Genomic DNA, 17,557 nt, shown 5'->3' on the forward strand with positions numbered 1-17,557 from the left:
CGTCACACACGCAACAGAGTGCCGTAGTATTCTGTGCAATGCGCCAGTCAATGTAAAGGTGGGGTAGGTACGTTTCAGAAACCGGCTCGAGATACACTTTTTGTTATATTCCATGGAATGCTCTTAACATCCCGATAGCAATGAATATCTGAAGTGCTTTGACAACAAATCCATAAAAAAATGTCATCTGTAGAAGCCGTAATACTGTAAAAAGTACAACCAGAAGGCAGGTAGGCCTACCTGCCTGTAAGCCTTCCATCGGGGCACAAACTTATCTCGTGCCCTCATTGGTCATGTGCGCGTTCGTGTGTGTTGGAGGAGGGGCTCTGTGAGGAGGTGGCAGATTTTCTCCGGTTGTGTATTTTCAAATTCTAGCGATCTCGAGCCGGTTTCTCAAACTTACCTACCCCACCTTTAAGTACATGCAAACGGTCCGCGAAACCCGGACATTTTCATAAATTTATAAACCCCCCCCCCCGAACGACCCGGACAGGGCGTAAAAAGAGGACATATCCGGGCAAAAGAGGATGTTTGGTCACCCTAATTTACATGACAAAATGCTAACGTACCAAATTAACATGGTGAACATGGAACTAATATAGCCTACCTGCTAAACATCAGCATGTTAGCATTGTCATTGAAAGCATTGTAGCATGCTAATGTTAGCTCAAAGCCGAAGTACCTTCCTATCAAACATTATTTGACTTCCAATTGACATGACAAATGCTAACACGACAAATAAACATGGTGAACATGGAACCAGTATATCTGCTTAACATCACCATGATAGCGTTGTCCTTGTAAGCATTTAATTTAGCATGCTAATATTAGTTCAAAGACGAAGTGTGTAAATCCAACCTCACAGGTCTGTTAGCATGGCCATTTAATTTTAGCAAGTTTGTACAACCTGATCTCACCAGAATGCGTGACTCCACCACGACTCCCTAACACCACAATACGTTATTTAAAAGATAATGATCATGTAGGGGACATGATCATTATCTTTTAAATAACGTTAACTAAAGGGAACAATCTATTTGACACAGCTGAAGCTCTGGCCTATTGTATTACGACGAGCGTCCATTCCCATTGGATAACAGAGATTTGTACACCCGGAAGTAAGAATTCTCCTTACTGTCGATTGATTTTACAGTGATATCTGCACTACTCATCGACTAAAAAACACCAGATTATCCTTGTTAATTACAGAACATTGATTGGTTTGAATTGTGTACAATGCTTTTGTATTTTCCCCCTTCAATTCGGAGAAACAAAGATTTTTTCGGAGTTTTTGGACGGCAGAAGACACTACACTACCCAGAAACCTCAGCTATCGTTTGGGACTACACCATGTGCTTAGCTTGACAAACCCCGTGATCAGTCCTCAAGCTCTTTGATTGGTTGACCTCCAACTGCATTCCATATGAAAAAAAAAGGGTTGTAAAAGAGAAAATCATACTTTATTCAGCAGTGCTTGCTTTACTCTTTGATAGTCATCACATGAATGCATTGTAATAAATGGTTTGGTTGCATTAAATATTACACATCTGTCGTAGTTCTTTATTTATCTACAGAGATCGGGCTCAGAATAGACCGGAAACTATTCTTTTACTGTTCTGTTTTAATTTCACAATAAATTAGTAGTCATATTTTGTTTTGATATTATTGTTTTTTATTAACTACTAGACCGCTGGGTCATGTTAAGACCATCTTTTCTGTGTTGCTGTGGGGTTTTTCCATCGCTTTTGTGTTACAAATATCAAAACAATAACAAAATAATATTCGTCGTAAACTAAACCAGAAACAGCAGTATATCTTATTTTGTTAACACTGTAAACTTTACAGCTTTTTAACCCAAACCACCTACTGGTTAAAGCACGTTATTGCACGTTAGTAATTGCAATGCAGGAAGATTGTGTTGCTTTTAACGACTGTTTAAAATGCCTTTTTCTTAATGTCTTTCATTTTTGTAAAGCACTTTTGAATGTGTTATATTTTATGAAAACATTTAAATATTAAGAGTACATACAAAATAGTGAGAAAGTAGAAGGTCAATGATATAAATATAGAATAGAAAATATCAAGAAGATACTCAAATGATATCTAGAATAAAACAGTTTAGTGCCTGATAGGAGGATGTGCTAACTAATAAGGCTTTATTTAAACATTAAAGAATACTTTAGGTTAAGGTCTTCATTTAAATAGGAAAAAAGCTTTGGGGGTATCTAAATATTAAGCCTGACAAAGTCTAAATTGCATGGTTTGTTTTGGAACTTGACAATCAACTTTCCTGCAATGTTAACTATGTTGAAGCACTTATTTTAACTGATATTATACACATTAATTATAATCTTATGTATGTAGATAGTATAAGAAATGTGCAGAATACGACAGTGTAATGGTGGAAGTATACACACATTGATAGATGTCTTGTAATGCACTGTTGAGGAACCTGTGACTCAAGTTTTTCATTCATTACATAACTACGCTGTTGTGTATATGATATGTCAATAAACCTTAGAAAATCTTGAAATCTTGAAAGGGATGTGCAAAATAGCAATTATATACAGTCTTTAATTAACTATTAGAGAATAACGAGTAGGCCTAATGAATATGCTTTAAACGGATCTGCAGATAAATATGTAGTCTTCTCAAGCACCAACTATCAAATATCTCTCCTGATTGTTGGCACTTGACAATCACCTTCACTGCATTTCACTCAGGTGTAACTAAAGTCTGATTTAAGGGTTGTTTATATTTCACATCATTAATCCAAATCTGTAAAGTAACTCAAATAAATGTAGTGGACTAAAAATACCAGGTTAACCTTAAAGAAAGCCCTCAGGATTATAAAAGACCCCATCACCCCAGCCACAAACTGTTCTGTCTGCTGCCGTCTGGCAGGCGGTACCGCAGCATCCGGACTAAAACCACCAGACACAGAGACAGCTTCATCCCACAGGCTACGTTCAATTCCTGTTTTGAATAGTGTGCCGTCGATGGGTTTCATTCCATTTCAAAGTCCTTTTGGACGCTCTGTGTAAACTTCGCACACTGCCACTCCAACATCCAATCACAGAGGTTGAGGACTGATCACGGGTTTGTCAAGCTAAGCACATGGTGTAGTCCCAAACGATAGCTGAGGATTCTGGGTAGTGTAGTGTCTTCGGCCATCCTAAAACTCCGAAAAAACATTTGTTTCTCCGAATCGAAGGGGAAAAATACAAAAGCATTGCACACAATTCAAACCAATCAATTGTGTAATTAACAAGGATAATCTGGTGTTTTTTAGTCGATGAGTAGTGCAGATATCACTGTAAAATCAATCGACAGTAAGGAGAATACTTACTTCCGGGTGTACAATTCTCCGTTATCCAATGGGAATGGACGCTCGTAATACAATACAGGGGACATGATCATTATCTTTTAAATAACGTTAACTAAAGGGAACAATCTATTTGACACAGCTGAAGCTCTGGCCTTCCTTAAAAACTAACTAATTTAATCAAAATCACAGTTGCATTACACACAATGCACTGTTTTTTGAGAACACAAATTCGTAACTAATGTAATTTTTACATTCTGACGATTTTTTTTAATTATTATGAATACAAATAAAGTAAAAGAAGCCTCCCGTGAGTTACTACAAGCTATAAAGTAGATTTAAAAAAAGTTTTATAGAATAAAAGCTCACTGCAGGACGTTGTAGAAATGCGTGTGTGCACCACGACAAAGGAGCCTCATTCACTTTACATTGGGGTTGTTTGCGTGGTGCCGACACGCAAATGTAACAAAGTTCGTGACTCCACCACGCTTTGTGGTGTTAAGGAGTCGTGGTGGAGTCACGCATTCTGGTGAGATCAGGTTGAGTTTGTAGACCATCTGTTTGACAGATTCACACATTTAAAGGCTTAACAAATGGTTTAAAAGACTAGAATAGAATACCTTTGATACCCTTTTTAGAACTAAGTTATCACAGCTGCAATAATTTTTCTTTGCAATGTTCACGAGGTAAATACATGAAAAGTAGAATCTATATGATAGAGAATATAGTTTTGGCTCAGTGGAAATTGGTGTGGGTAACCAGGTGACTGTGACTGAAAAGGTCTCATAACACAGAGTGAGAGATCAATGGGTCGTTCAGCCCGTACGACCGTTATCGTCCTCGTGTGGCAAGGGCTTTATATTCTCTCCGCTTTATCTCCACCAGGCCTGCTGGGAGAGGAATGAAAAAAGAAAGATTGACAGGCATTCTCTTTAAAGTCTGTGACAAGACAGGACAGCAGAGCCTTCAACGTGATAGCTGCAATAATGCAATTTAAATACCTTTCCATTAGAAGGTATGCATTCTTCTCGGTAAGACATTGCCTCCAACACCAATGAAGCTCTTTGAGCCTCTTATCACTAATTTAGCAGGTATCCTGAGGGATGACTGGTTTGGATGACAGCACTAAAGGATCCCCTTTGAAGTGTAGGAAGCAGTGTTTACGTGACAGTGATGTATACTGAAGGATGAAGAGCTGACAGGCCTCTCTGTGGGTGTGCTTTCTTCTTTGTGTTACTGTACTCAGGGCCGCCCCTCCCTACACGCAGATCACGCAGACTGCGTGGGGCCTCACCTCACGGAGGGGGCCTCATCTTGCGGAGGGAGCCTCATTTAAAGCGCAAATGGGGTGTTTTGAATATTTTACGTCTAACAAGCGGCTACAAATGTTGTCGAGTACATTAAGCACATTTTCTGCAATAATCTAAAATCTAATGGAAAAATCCTATTGGCTTTTTGTCATTGGAACCAGTGCAATGCTACCTTCCTGTTTGCCTACAAAAATGCTTAACCCTGCATCATGCCTAATTTTATTTCTTTCAAATTCTTATTTTAAATTTGACCACATTTTCCTGTGTCAAGATACAGATTACAACATTGCTGCAACATGAAAACATGCTGCTTTTGAGAAATGTTGAGCGATAATACTGCACATACTTAGGACAAAAAGCTTATAGGTTGCTTTTTTATGATTTCAAAATTGAAGTAAAATGATATTAGTCATGATATTACAGTATCCCCTCTATCTTCATATGCACAGATGGCATGGGGCTCTAGTTCCTGCATTGGGAGAGATTCAGACCACCGGAAGCAGCAGAAACCGAGGTGGATGACTTCATGACAAGCAGCTGGGAGAGACTATGTTGACCTCTGATTCATGTTTAAAATACAGGGGTGTGGGATGTGAGTTTTGTGTCAAAAACCAAAAAATAAACAGTAGGGAAATCACTGAGGAAAATAATTGTAGTCCTCCAGGTGTTTTAATACAATAAACAGAAAAGTGTGATAACCATTATGTCAGTGTGTAATGATGAGCAGAGGGGTTGCAAATGTTGACTCAAATATTCATCTGGAATGAAAATAAAATCATCACTTTTGCCACAAAGTTGTATTATCTGATAACTTTGCCTCACAGGCCAAAGGAATGTAAGACCTCTCAATAAGAATGGCTTTCCAGATGTCTATGTATCTGCTGGAGGCTTAGGTTTCAAAGACCTACATTTCCATTTTCTTTCATACATTTACTCTCCAGCTGGTTCTGTGACCGTAGCCCCTGAGAGTCAAAAGTGACCCTTGAACTTCTGGGCTTGTGGACATTCTGCACTCTGACCTGTGGCCAGAGATCACGCTGAAAATTATGTCTGGCCACTGACCACGTTTCAATCAAAGGAGATGCAAGGCTTTGCTTAACTTGAGAGTGTGTCAAGCAGATAATTATAGTCAACAAAAAAACTTGAGTACAAACGTATATGCAAATGTGGTTTGTGTTTGCTTGTTTCCCTGTGTTTGTGTGTGTGTTTGATTTCTGCTTGAAAGAGCTGTTGTGTATCACACTCAAGATGGAGGTGTTGCAGAATGAGAAGAATTTGACCCACACTTCCTCTGATCCTAGACTAGCAGGGGTCCGGTTCTGTCACATGTTCGCCTGTCTCTTCCGATAAGGCAGAGGAGCACAGAGAGCGGCCCGCAGTGTGGTCAGACAGCAGAGTGTTCTGATAATGTAATGGTTTGAAGCCCACATATCACGTGCCAACATCATCAAAAGGGTCCTTTCCAGACTGCAAATAAGAGAGGAGATTGTTTTATTGCGTCATGACAGCAGTCAAGACATAACAATAATTTAAAAGGTTAGCATAGTTTGAAGACAGTGTGAAAACCCACAACAATGAAGTTAATACAATAATGAAAATGTGTGAATAAGAAAGTGTTGGGTGCATAACAGAAGTCCTCTTTGTCCTTAATGTAATTTGGATGATTACTACATTGCAGGTAATCCCTTGTGTCTAGTTGTTCTCATTTATTGTTCATACTCATACCTAAAAGTAATGCATTATAATATGTATATAACCAACATCTACAAATCGTTTGTAACCCATGTTATCCTAAGTCAGAAAGTCAAGAGAGATGAAGTCTATGCACGTGGTACAGCAGCATCAGGACTAAAACCACCAGACTCAGGGACATTTTCAACCCCAGGCCATAAGACTATTAAACACCTGAGCTTGCATTATTTTTATAGTTATTGTTGTTTTTGATATTTATTTGTATGTCTTTGAATTGCACTGTTGAGGAACATGCGATCTAAGTTTTTCATACAATATTGAATGTAAGATAGAAGTTATGTTGGATAAATAACTCAAAAAAGTAATGACATCACTGTGAAACACTTGGCACTCCAATTGGCTAGCGCTCCAACACATTTTACGTGATAGGCTAAGGTTCGGAACACCTCTAAGTAGTTGACCAATCACAACATAGTCAGTCAGCTTACCAATCAGAGCAGACTGGGCTCTGGTTTCAGACAGAGGGTGAAAGGATGTGCTGCAGCACAAGGCACTATGATAAAAATAAAGAGCATGAAAAAATGACACAGTAGAGGCGCAAAATACAAATATGAACCTGGAAATTAGCATAATAGGGCCTCTTTGATACAGGATTGCATATTATAAATGCATGTGTTCCTGGTTAATTGTATGTTGTATTAAGCCCTATATCGGTTGTATTCATCATCACATCTAATTGTTTGGGTTTAATTAGCTAATGCAGCATTAGCTAAATGGTTCAACTCAGGTTGTATTTTTCACATTTATAACCTAGTGGTGAAACAAAATTGAGACATTGTAAATTGAGACGGTAACAGTGGGAAATTCATTGAAAACGTAACACGTAAACCATTTATACATGTCGTATTCACGCCCTTATGAAGACCTAATACATGATACACTATGATATGGAGGGCAGGGCTTTGGTGGAACATCAGTAACGAATGTCATGCCTGTGAACATTACTCACCCACTATGTGCTCTGTGACTGTTGCACGGTTGAGTTAAGGCTTGTCTTGCTTTGTGAAGTGCGCGATGCCATGTGTCTTGTGACCCACACAGCAGGCCCCCCCACCTGTCTCCCAACTTCTGGGCTTCATTTATTCACCTATTCATCTGCTTTAGGAATATATGTTGTCTCCTATCAATTGTCAATGAAGTTGAGTCGTGTATCTCTATATGGAGAGTATGAGAAAAAGAGGCTGTCTGGTACCTGCTAGTCTATGGAAACAAATATTTGTTTCTGAAGAGTTGATATCAACCCAATAAATACAATAATACATTTTCCGCTTGCAGTCATCATTAGTAATTATAACAAAATATCTAAATGTTACTTATTTTTGAAAATGTTATATTACTTTAGTTGGTATTATACCCTTTGTTGCATTTCATAATATTATACAGATTATGCATTCTTGTATTGATTATTCAGTCCATAATGACTTCAAGATAATGGAGTAAGTGACTGAGAGTAATGAGAGGACACTGTTTGGTATTTCATGGTATATTGCTGTGCAAAGCATAACGTTTCAAACCATTTTCATAAAAAGAAGAAGAAAAAAAAGAAGAAGAAGAAGAAGACATACTTTATTAATCCACTCTGTTGTGTTTACACACACATTACACACACAGGCGGGATATACATTCACAAATATATATATATATATATACATGCACAACGCAACCACATGCAGATAGGAGAGGTGGCAGAGCAGAGAGGCTGCCAGTTCACCGGCGCCAGGGAGCAGATCGAGGTTAGCTGCCTTGCTCAAGGGCACCTCGGCAATAAGAGAAGCAATATTGCAATAATCATTGTGATTCCAAGTAAGGTAACATTGTTTTGCTAAAGCTGTATGTATGTAACATAGCATCTAGAAGCAAAGACATAAAGTTCTTTACACTCGCACTATATTTCAGTTTTTGTTTATTTTTGCATTTGGCTTTTTTATTTTGAGGCCATACAAAGCACTTAAACCGTTTATTGGCACTGAAGCAGTTTGTGACACCACATCACAGATACGTTTCTTTGGCTTTTAAACACTGTCGTATAGTTTCATCATATGCAGTAAAGCAGTGACACCCTGTGAATCTCCCTTTACGACCAGCACCACTGTCGATCTCAAATCTTATAATTTACAACCAGCTTACTGCAAAAACAAAACAAATGTAGAATTCTACCAACAAAAAACCTTCACTGTTGACCTTAACTTGTTCTTTTTGAATACTTTTGAAGAGTATCATTATCCATTACATAATGGGCAATATTTAAGTGATTACACACGAAAGACTCTGTGGTCATTATGTCATCCAACACTCACAGTCATTGTTAAGGTCTATAACAAGACTCGTAATTCTTAAAGAGTATACTCGCTTCATCCTTTGTAGCATCCATTACAGGAAGCAGCACACACAGGGGTCTGTTTCTCTTTAATTTACATTTCAAGTCTCACTGCTTGTTAGTGAAATATGTTGTCGTGCTCATTTAAAAGCTGCGGTTCCACTGCAGTGTCTGGAAGTGTTTCCTGCACATACAGCTTGAAATACTAACAAGGAGTTAGTGAGGAGAGTCAGATAGATAGTTTTGGTGTTATACTGTTAGTTGAAAATACCTATTTGTCAGTTCAGATGGGAATGTCATTGTTTGTGTGTAATTGAGTGTGAAGCAAGGTGGAACATTTCCTGAACAAATAAAAGTGAAAACCGTGATCTAAAGACAATATTTCTAGGCATTTACTCTGAAGAACTGCCATCAATTCCTCAAATATATGTTGTCTACATCACTTCCATTGTAACAATCTAATATCTCTTGGCCCTGAAAGTCAGTTTTCGGGTCAATCCTGAAATACAGAATCCATGATAGTTTTGACAATATTCTGCATGTCTTTGATCGTGATGCCAATCATTTTACACCCAACCAACAAGACCAGTTTTCCGACCACACTCAAAACACAGTCAAAAGGAGGCCATTAGTAACTTACAGCTGTCATTTAGTGCTCAGATAAAAGCCCCTGAGTGGGACCATTACTCTGATAAAAGCAGCTCTTTGAAGCAGAAAAGGGACAGCAGAGGCAGTAAAGACGGAGCAGCAGACTTCCTGTTTCATACAGGTCGTTCAGACCTATACCAGTGTGTGTTGGACTGTGACTGGCAGATGGGAAGTGTGACTCAACACTAATGCACTTCTTTATTCTTCTTCCTGACGTGATGTTTAACCTAGTAATGCTATTACATGTTTAGTTAGTAACCTAGCTTTTATGTTAGACGATGTTGTATACAAGTTTGCTGGGAAACATATTAAATCGTAATGTGACACTTGATATTGTCTTGGATTTTGGATATATCAATATGACATGTGTTGTCTTTTCCTTGTTTTAAAGGCTACATTACAATAAAGTGATGTTATTTTCTGACCTTACTTTTTTTGTAAGTCAATATATTAAGATTAAGATTTATATTTCAGAAATCTTATTGTGTACATAATTTGTGATTAAACATATGAAAAGCCTATAATATTGTCACAATATGGATATTGAAGTATATTGAGGGCTAGTTTACTCAATAGTGAACAGTCAATAGATATCATTTTTCTTTCTTTCTGGGGGTTATGGTGGATACATCTCCACACTCAAAATGACGGTAAATATAGTGCAATATATAATTTGGAATTCAATTCGAGTCTCAGACCCAAACTGAGAAAAACCTGATGATATCATCAGGATTTGACATGTGGTGTAGTGGGTTGTGTGTTGGTGTTCGGATCAGGGGGTCACAGGTTCAAACAGTCAGCAGTCGTTGTGTCCCTGAGACACTTCACCCCAAATTGCTCCTGTGGGGATTGTCCACAGTATTGAGCATGTAAGTCGCTTTAGATAAAAGCGTCTAACATGTAATGCAATTTACTTCCATTTGGGTATGTAAGCTGTATGTGAAGAACCTGTGGACTTTTAGATCAAACATTCTCCACAATTAAGCAATCGATCAAACTTAATGTAAAAAGTCAAAAATGTTGGCGTCAGAATTGTGAATAAGATGGATGTCTCTCAGAGGACATTAAGGGGGCTGATGAAATATTTTGTCTGGAATTACATATGGAGTAATCAATCAATCTGATTATTTAATTCCATGTTGCCTTGAATACACTGAAGATTAATACTCATGCCATCAACTTGGAGAGTTCTTGGTCTTGATTACATTACGAGTAAAATCACCAGGGCAATAATAATGTGTGTCAATAGGTCTTGAAAGTCATAGTTCCTGGTTAATGGAGATTAACAAGTTATTAATCAAAAAGCATGGCTTGCGACAGTAATTTGTTTACCCAATTCCCAGTAAAATAGGAAATTAAAGCTCAAAGTAACAAATTAAAAACAGAGTATACTGCACAATAGTATTTTGAATGTTGCATACACTGTACCTGTCAGAAAAAGTTACAGTAGCAGAGAGTCAAAATGTGATGATGGTGTGGTATTTTAAACAAATGACAATATGACACTGGTGAGTCATGAGCCGATCACAGTATCCTTGGCCCTCAAACAGCAAGGCATTGTAAACATGTATACACAATCCAGAAGTATACCAAAACTCATCATCTGTGTGCCTGAAACTGAAAAAGTCATTATATTACACTTCTGTTCTTTTAGATGTCCATGAGACTTTGGGCTCTCTTTAAAGGGGCCCTATTATACACATTTTACGCGTACATATTCAATGTGCCTCTACTGTGCTGCAGCACCTCTTTTCACCTTCTGTCTGAAACCAGAGCCCAGTCTGTTGTGATTGGTCAATCGCTTAGAGATGTCCCGACCCTTAGCGCTGAGTGCCAATAGAAACTTGAGTGTTACTTATAGGGATGTCACTATGTTACGGAAATAAACAAATGACTACAATCGAGGGGTTACACAATGGGGGAGGGGGGTGGAGTGTGTGGAAGAAAAACTCCCTATGGCATGAATTTGGGGATTTTAGCCTTTGCAGACCATTTACATGGACTAAAACACTCTACAATAAGGGGATACCCCAACAAAGCATAATGGTTCTTATTTAACATAATCCTATTCAAGACCTAAGGGCACCTTTTACGTCAAAGTCGGTTGACTTAAAAAAATTCATTGCCATAGCACAAAGTAAGGAGCACACACCTGAATTGAATGTCTTCAGAGAAAATAAAGAGAATGTTGTTTTCCAAAATAATAGCACTGTAACAAACTTTATCCAAACATAGATAATTGACTGTGAGAAAGTAGAATTGTCACATCTTCAAATAAAAAAAAAGTCTTACCCACATTGTCACTGGTGATCTGTCAACAGAGACTCACAAAGCAAAGCATACAATTGTTGCACATATTTGACACACAAGTAGTGAGTATTGTTTGGCTTGTAATAATATAATCTCTCTCTGCTGCCAAACATATGGAGCTATTGCTAAATGCTGCTCATTGTGCTGTGCGGGGGGGAAAGTGTATTGAATGCATGTCAACTGTAACTCTCGCAGGTTCAGGCCCTGGGGTCTTTGTGACCTCAAATAACACCCAGCAGAGGCTGGGACGTCAGATTGAGCAGGACGGCGGTGAGAGGAGAGGGGAGATATGGAAACACATTATGGGAAAATAAAGAGAGACAAAGGGAAGTGTAAGGAAAGAGTTATCCCTTAAACTTTTAAATGTATTCTGCACGGTGGTCTGGGTTTAGACATCACCATGGTTGCAATACCATACAAGATGGGTGGAGTATCCCCATCCAGACCCTCTTTCTTCCTCTTTCTAACCCTAACACACATCCACACACACACCCACACACACACACACACACACACACACACACACACACACACACACACACACACACACACACACACACACACACACACACACACACACAACGAGGCATTAATGACCACAACTCCCTAATGAGTGCACACTGAGTAAAAAAGTGATTGCTTCAATCTCCTGCTCTTTCTTCCTGAAAATCAAGTCTGTCTCTCTTGCTTAGTCTATTTTGTTCTGGGAAAGTGTGTGTGTGTGTGTGTGGGGGGGTTCCATTTATAGACAATAGCAGCTGACCAGGTCATCATGGCATTAGTGGAAAGTCTGAGCCAGCACTCAGAGGAAGTAGGGAGGAGGAGGACGATGCTTTCCTCTTGGGGTTCAAAGGTTACTTCTATCCATTACAACACTGCTCCACCTCAACGGACTGTCTGTGCGGAAGACGAGATAAAAAGGTTTATGTACATGTGTGCCTGATCAGGATCACGGTACATGTAAGTTGCGGGAGTTAGCTCACGTGCTTGAGTGGGTCCATGTATTAGGGCTGAATCTTTTCCATAACGGCCCAGGTTCGAATCCTACCCGGGGGCCTTTGCTACATGTAATTGTGCTCAACCTTCCCTGTTTATTTATCTATTTAAAAAAAGGCATGGAAAAATAATTTGTTTTGATCTGGGTCAAGTAAATAAAAGAAAATGATGTCCCATTGCTTGGCTATTTAAAAATGCTTGGCTTGTGCATTTTGTCCATTGTCACACTTCACAATGATGACCAATCATTAGTCTGCATCGTTTTTCACAACCTTCATTGCTGAATAAGTTTAAAAGCAAGTGATATATCTATGAATGTGGAAGATAATACTCAAAACATATTGGTTTCTAATGAGACAAAGTTCCAGCTCGACTTCTGCCCTGCTCTGTCCTTCCTTCTCGACTGATTACGTTTTGTGGGGAGGATCACAAACAACATTTCCCTATTTTCCTAAATTTGTGAAAATCACAGCTTAACATACAGCCCTCCAGAGAGACATGAAGAAATCGTAGACTGTTGAGATGCACAGACACGTGGTACCAATTGGACCTTAACTCCTGGAGTAACACCCTTTATGTCAGGGAGGAGAGAGGAAGCAACATAGCCTGCTGTGTGTGTGTGTGTGTGTGTGTGTGTGTGTGTGTGTGTGTGTGTGTGTGTGTGTGTGTGTGTGTGTGTGTGTGTGTGTGTGTGTGTGTGTGTGTGTGTGTGTGTGTGTGTGTGTGTGTGTGTGTGTGTGTGTGTGTGTGTGTGTGTGTGTGTGTGTGTGTGTGTGTGTGTGTGTGTGTGTGTGTGTGTGTTCCATTAAACTGTCACGCCTGGCGCAATCCATTTCGTGTGTGTGTCTATGCACTCGTGTCTCTGTCTCTGACATAATCCCACCAGTCAAAAGACCCGATGTCAACATCCAATCAGTGGACTGTTTTAGGTGGCTGTCAAGAAATTACACTTCACGCCCTAACATCACGCCTTCTGACGCTGCTGATTTGCGACTGTGGTTAAACTTCACTAATCTCCCACCCATTAAACTACACTCAATCTGACTTTCTGTTTTTCTAAGGCCCATCCTTTGGACTTGGAGTAGTTTTAAACGATGGATCCAGTTTTAAACACACGTGTATTGAGTGAACTTTGTATACTATGAAGTCATTGTAGATCCACATTTTTTTTTAACACACAATATGTTTGTTTTTGTCACAATATATAATAAATGACTGTATATTTTCAACACACAAATGAAAATTGTTCTAGATAAACTGTTGGAACAAAGGAGACGTCTTTACTCTTTTTTCTGCTATACTAAAAATAACCAGACATAATGTGTCTTGGTCACCTCTTCATGCAAGAAAGATTACTTTTTTAAAAGATTTTGAAATGACTGTTTCCTGCTTTTGACGATCATTCAAGTATACATCAAAATGATTAAGGAAATAATAATCTGATAGAATCCCAACCAGAAGTATTTGTACATTGGTCTATATGGTGATTCAAGTATAATTACAGAAGATTATAATATCACGTGAATTTGGAAGGATGAAAACCAACCAGGAGAATTTGTACTCTATATAATTGAAATTGTTCAAAATAAAGTTGAAAAGTGCTAATGCTAATTGCCTGACCTCGGCATTGGCAATGAAAAAAGTCTTAACATCATCCACCTTTCTATATCTTAAAGTGTTAAAAGAATCTGTTTTGGAACAGGACAAGTGGTGTCAATGAAGGTGTACTTCACTTCATCCGACAGAGATTTGGGGGTACGTCAGTTGAGGACCACCGTCGATTCAAACACTGCATCACCAAAGGGGAGATGAGCGATGAGATGATACGCGGGCCTTCACTTCAAAGACGTTACTGTCGGATAAGTAAAACAGTACAAGCACCCATACACAATATTTACGTTAAGAAGGGTAAGAGAAGACAGCTAGCTACAGTGTTTTCAGCACCATTACACAGCTGCAACCTCTCATCCTAACACCTGAGGCTCAAATACTGCAATGCTTCCGCCATTGGATGCCATTGGACAGCTGGAAGTGAACTAGAAGTGGAAGCTGTGACTTGATGCCACAGTTTCACTTAACACAGGTAGAGAACCATAACAGGATTTTGTTAGGGGAGACCTTCTTAACATAGGTGTTTAACATGTCATGGATACTTTTTGAGCAATTAACAGCAGGGACATTTTTTTTTGTGTCTGATTAAGGGTCGGGGGCAAAGAAATATTGTAAAATGAACCGAGCTACAATGTTTCAGGACCCAAACATAAGTGTCTTTAAAATAAAATGCTTTAGGTAATTGTCAAGCACGTGTTGGCTCATGCACAAATTGTCCTACAAAGTGCTATGATGGACGTAGTAGCCTGTTGAAAAACTGTTCTTTGACTTCACTATGTTTCAGAAAAGAAAAGAGCCTTAAAACAGGCCAAGGAGCAGAGTTTCTGGATGTCAATTTATGTCAAGGAAGGAAATATCTCTACCTCTCGTAAGCCCTAAAAAAGGGGCGTTGTCTCAACTGATTGGCCAAGAGTGGAAAAGCACCCAGCTGCTCTCAATTATTAAATAGGAACCTGTCCCTACACTGAATAGCAGCCCAATCAACTCAGGGGGAGTGGAATATTCAGTTAAAATGATTTAGAAAAAAGGAAACTGAGAGAATGGGAACAGAAAGGGACAGTCATTATGCCTATATATGGTGATGCAATTATGCATTCTGTTAGGCTAGGGAATGTCCTTATTATTAACTGTAGTATTAACTGTAGGACATTATCCGCCTAATAAGTGCACCTGTTGTTCATTAGGCGTTGTTAACTGACACATTTCTTAAGATTTTAAAGTAGACCTTATAGATTTGCATCAGTCACATTATATTGTGTGCATAACACTGTTCCTCCAAAGTTTAAGCACGTGTAGAGGGGTGGTTGTGTCAGTCAGTGTGGGGGATTTGTGTTTAGTCTCAGGCTGCTGTACTGGACAATGCAAAAGTGAAACACTCCTCAGATTGACAGTATGACATATTTTGTGAACACAGGCCCACATCTCACTATACCTCCCTGAATAATTGCTCAATATATTCCCCAATGCTCCACTGCTGTTTCCTGCCTGTAGAGTCTCACTGTGGTAGATGTAGAACATAGAGAATGTGTGTATTTCACTATGGACACTTTACGAGATGTGTGGTGCAGTATTTGTGTGAGATGGATGTTGTTAAATACTGGCATCAAAATCTGTTTTATGTGGTACCCGAAAGGGGCGTACGCGTTACAACGGCGCAAAAATACTTCCATTATGAGAGAATTGCGGATCTGTTGTAAGCTAACTAGCTAACGTAGCCAACCTAGACATTTCAAATATACTGACAAAAATCTTACAATTATGAAACAGACCAACTGTGCCAAAAGTTTCAGTTGGCCAACTTTATAATCCCTGAACGCCAACAAGCTCTCAGGTCCCAGCTGTGTGCACCACTTTTTAGATTGATGTTATCGTTGTAAGATGAGCTTTCTGCATCCTTTTACATTTGTAGCGTTTCGTTTGTGAAGTTGGTGAACGTGTTATATCATTTGAATGTGTTTTGGCACATTGTGTTGTTTTATTTGCATCGTTTTTGAAACTGCAGTGTGTTTATCCTAGGGTAAGTGTGTTCGGCCATTGTTGTTGTGTCCCATCAAAAGTGTTGAGTCTAGTCATGTTTCATGTTTTTGTTTAGTCCATTTTTGTATTGTTCATTCCAGGTTCCTTGACTTCCTACCCTTGTGTGTTTCTCCCGCTCTCATCAGCACCAACCCCACCCCTGATTGTTTTCACCTGTGCCTAGTTACCTCTTGTTTATATTCCCCAGTCTCCCCTTGTCTTGTGTCAGTTCGTCTTGTCCTGTCTCCATGCCAGTAGTCAGCGTACCAGCGACTAAGTATTATGACTAATTTATGCTCCAGAAGTCTTTAGTAAGTTTTGTTCCTCACCTTGTGAGCGATTTTCTTTTGTGCTTTTCTCAAACCGTTTTCACCTTGTCAAGAGTGTCGATCCTTATCCTGTGCATCCTTTTGGAATAAAGTACCTTTTTGCATACTATACCTTTGTCTCTCGGGTCGTGCATTTGAGTTCAGTTCCTTGTGATTCCAAGTTCGTGACAATTGTAACATGTAGCTTCCACAATGAATAAAGTAGTAAAAAACATAGAACATTTGGATGATTCAAAGTATGTTGAGGTAGTTTAACGCCAGCAAAACTATTTATATAATTGGTAAGATTTTACAGAATAATTCTTTTTTTTCAGGAAGTTATGACCATACGCCTCTATAAATGAAACCTGGATCGTACTGCTAGAGTTGTATAAGAGTTTGTTGAATTTGAAAGCAGATGTTTTTGGTTTTTCTGCTGTTAAACCCTGTCCCAATTTATTTCAATTCTTAAAGACCTCTCTGCTTAGTTATTCTTCATTTACGACAGAGAAAAACAAAAAATGTTTTCAACAATTCAAGGTATCAAATGGTGAGTTATTGATATGTAAAAGGTCATTTTGTGACGGATTTAGTAATTCCAACAACATTGGGATAATGTTAAGAAAAGTACCTTTAAGCTCATATTTCGTAAGTTTCCCATGATGCCAGTGACTCTTATCTATACCGTGCTAACTCTACTGTACGCTCTATTCTAGGAAGCCGTTAGCTCTGCACATGACTTTGTATTTCCTTATTTAAATAAATACTTGAGTAAATGAGCTTGTACCAAAGTCTGATATTGGTGCACTGGAGCTTAACTGTGTTTTACTGTGCAACACATAAACAATGCAGGTCTACAGGGGTTTGCTTCCACAGGGTCCGTTTTCTATTCATCACCTTAGCTTGTACACACTGTGGACATGTTTAACCAAAAGCTTATCATGTGAGTTTGGGTCTTTGAAAA

This window comes from Pseudochaenichthys georgianus, chromosome 16 (genome assembly GCF_902827115.2).
Source record: "Pseudochaenichthys georgianus chromosome 16, fPseGeo1.2, whole genome shotgun sequence".
NCBI classification, from domain to species: Eukaryota; Metazoa; Chordata; class Actinopteri; order Perciformes; family Channichthyidae; genus Pseudochaenichthys; species Pseudochaenichthys georgianus.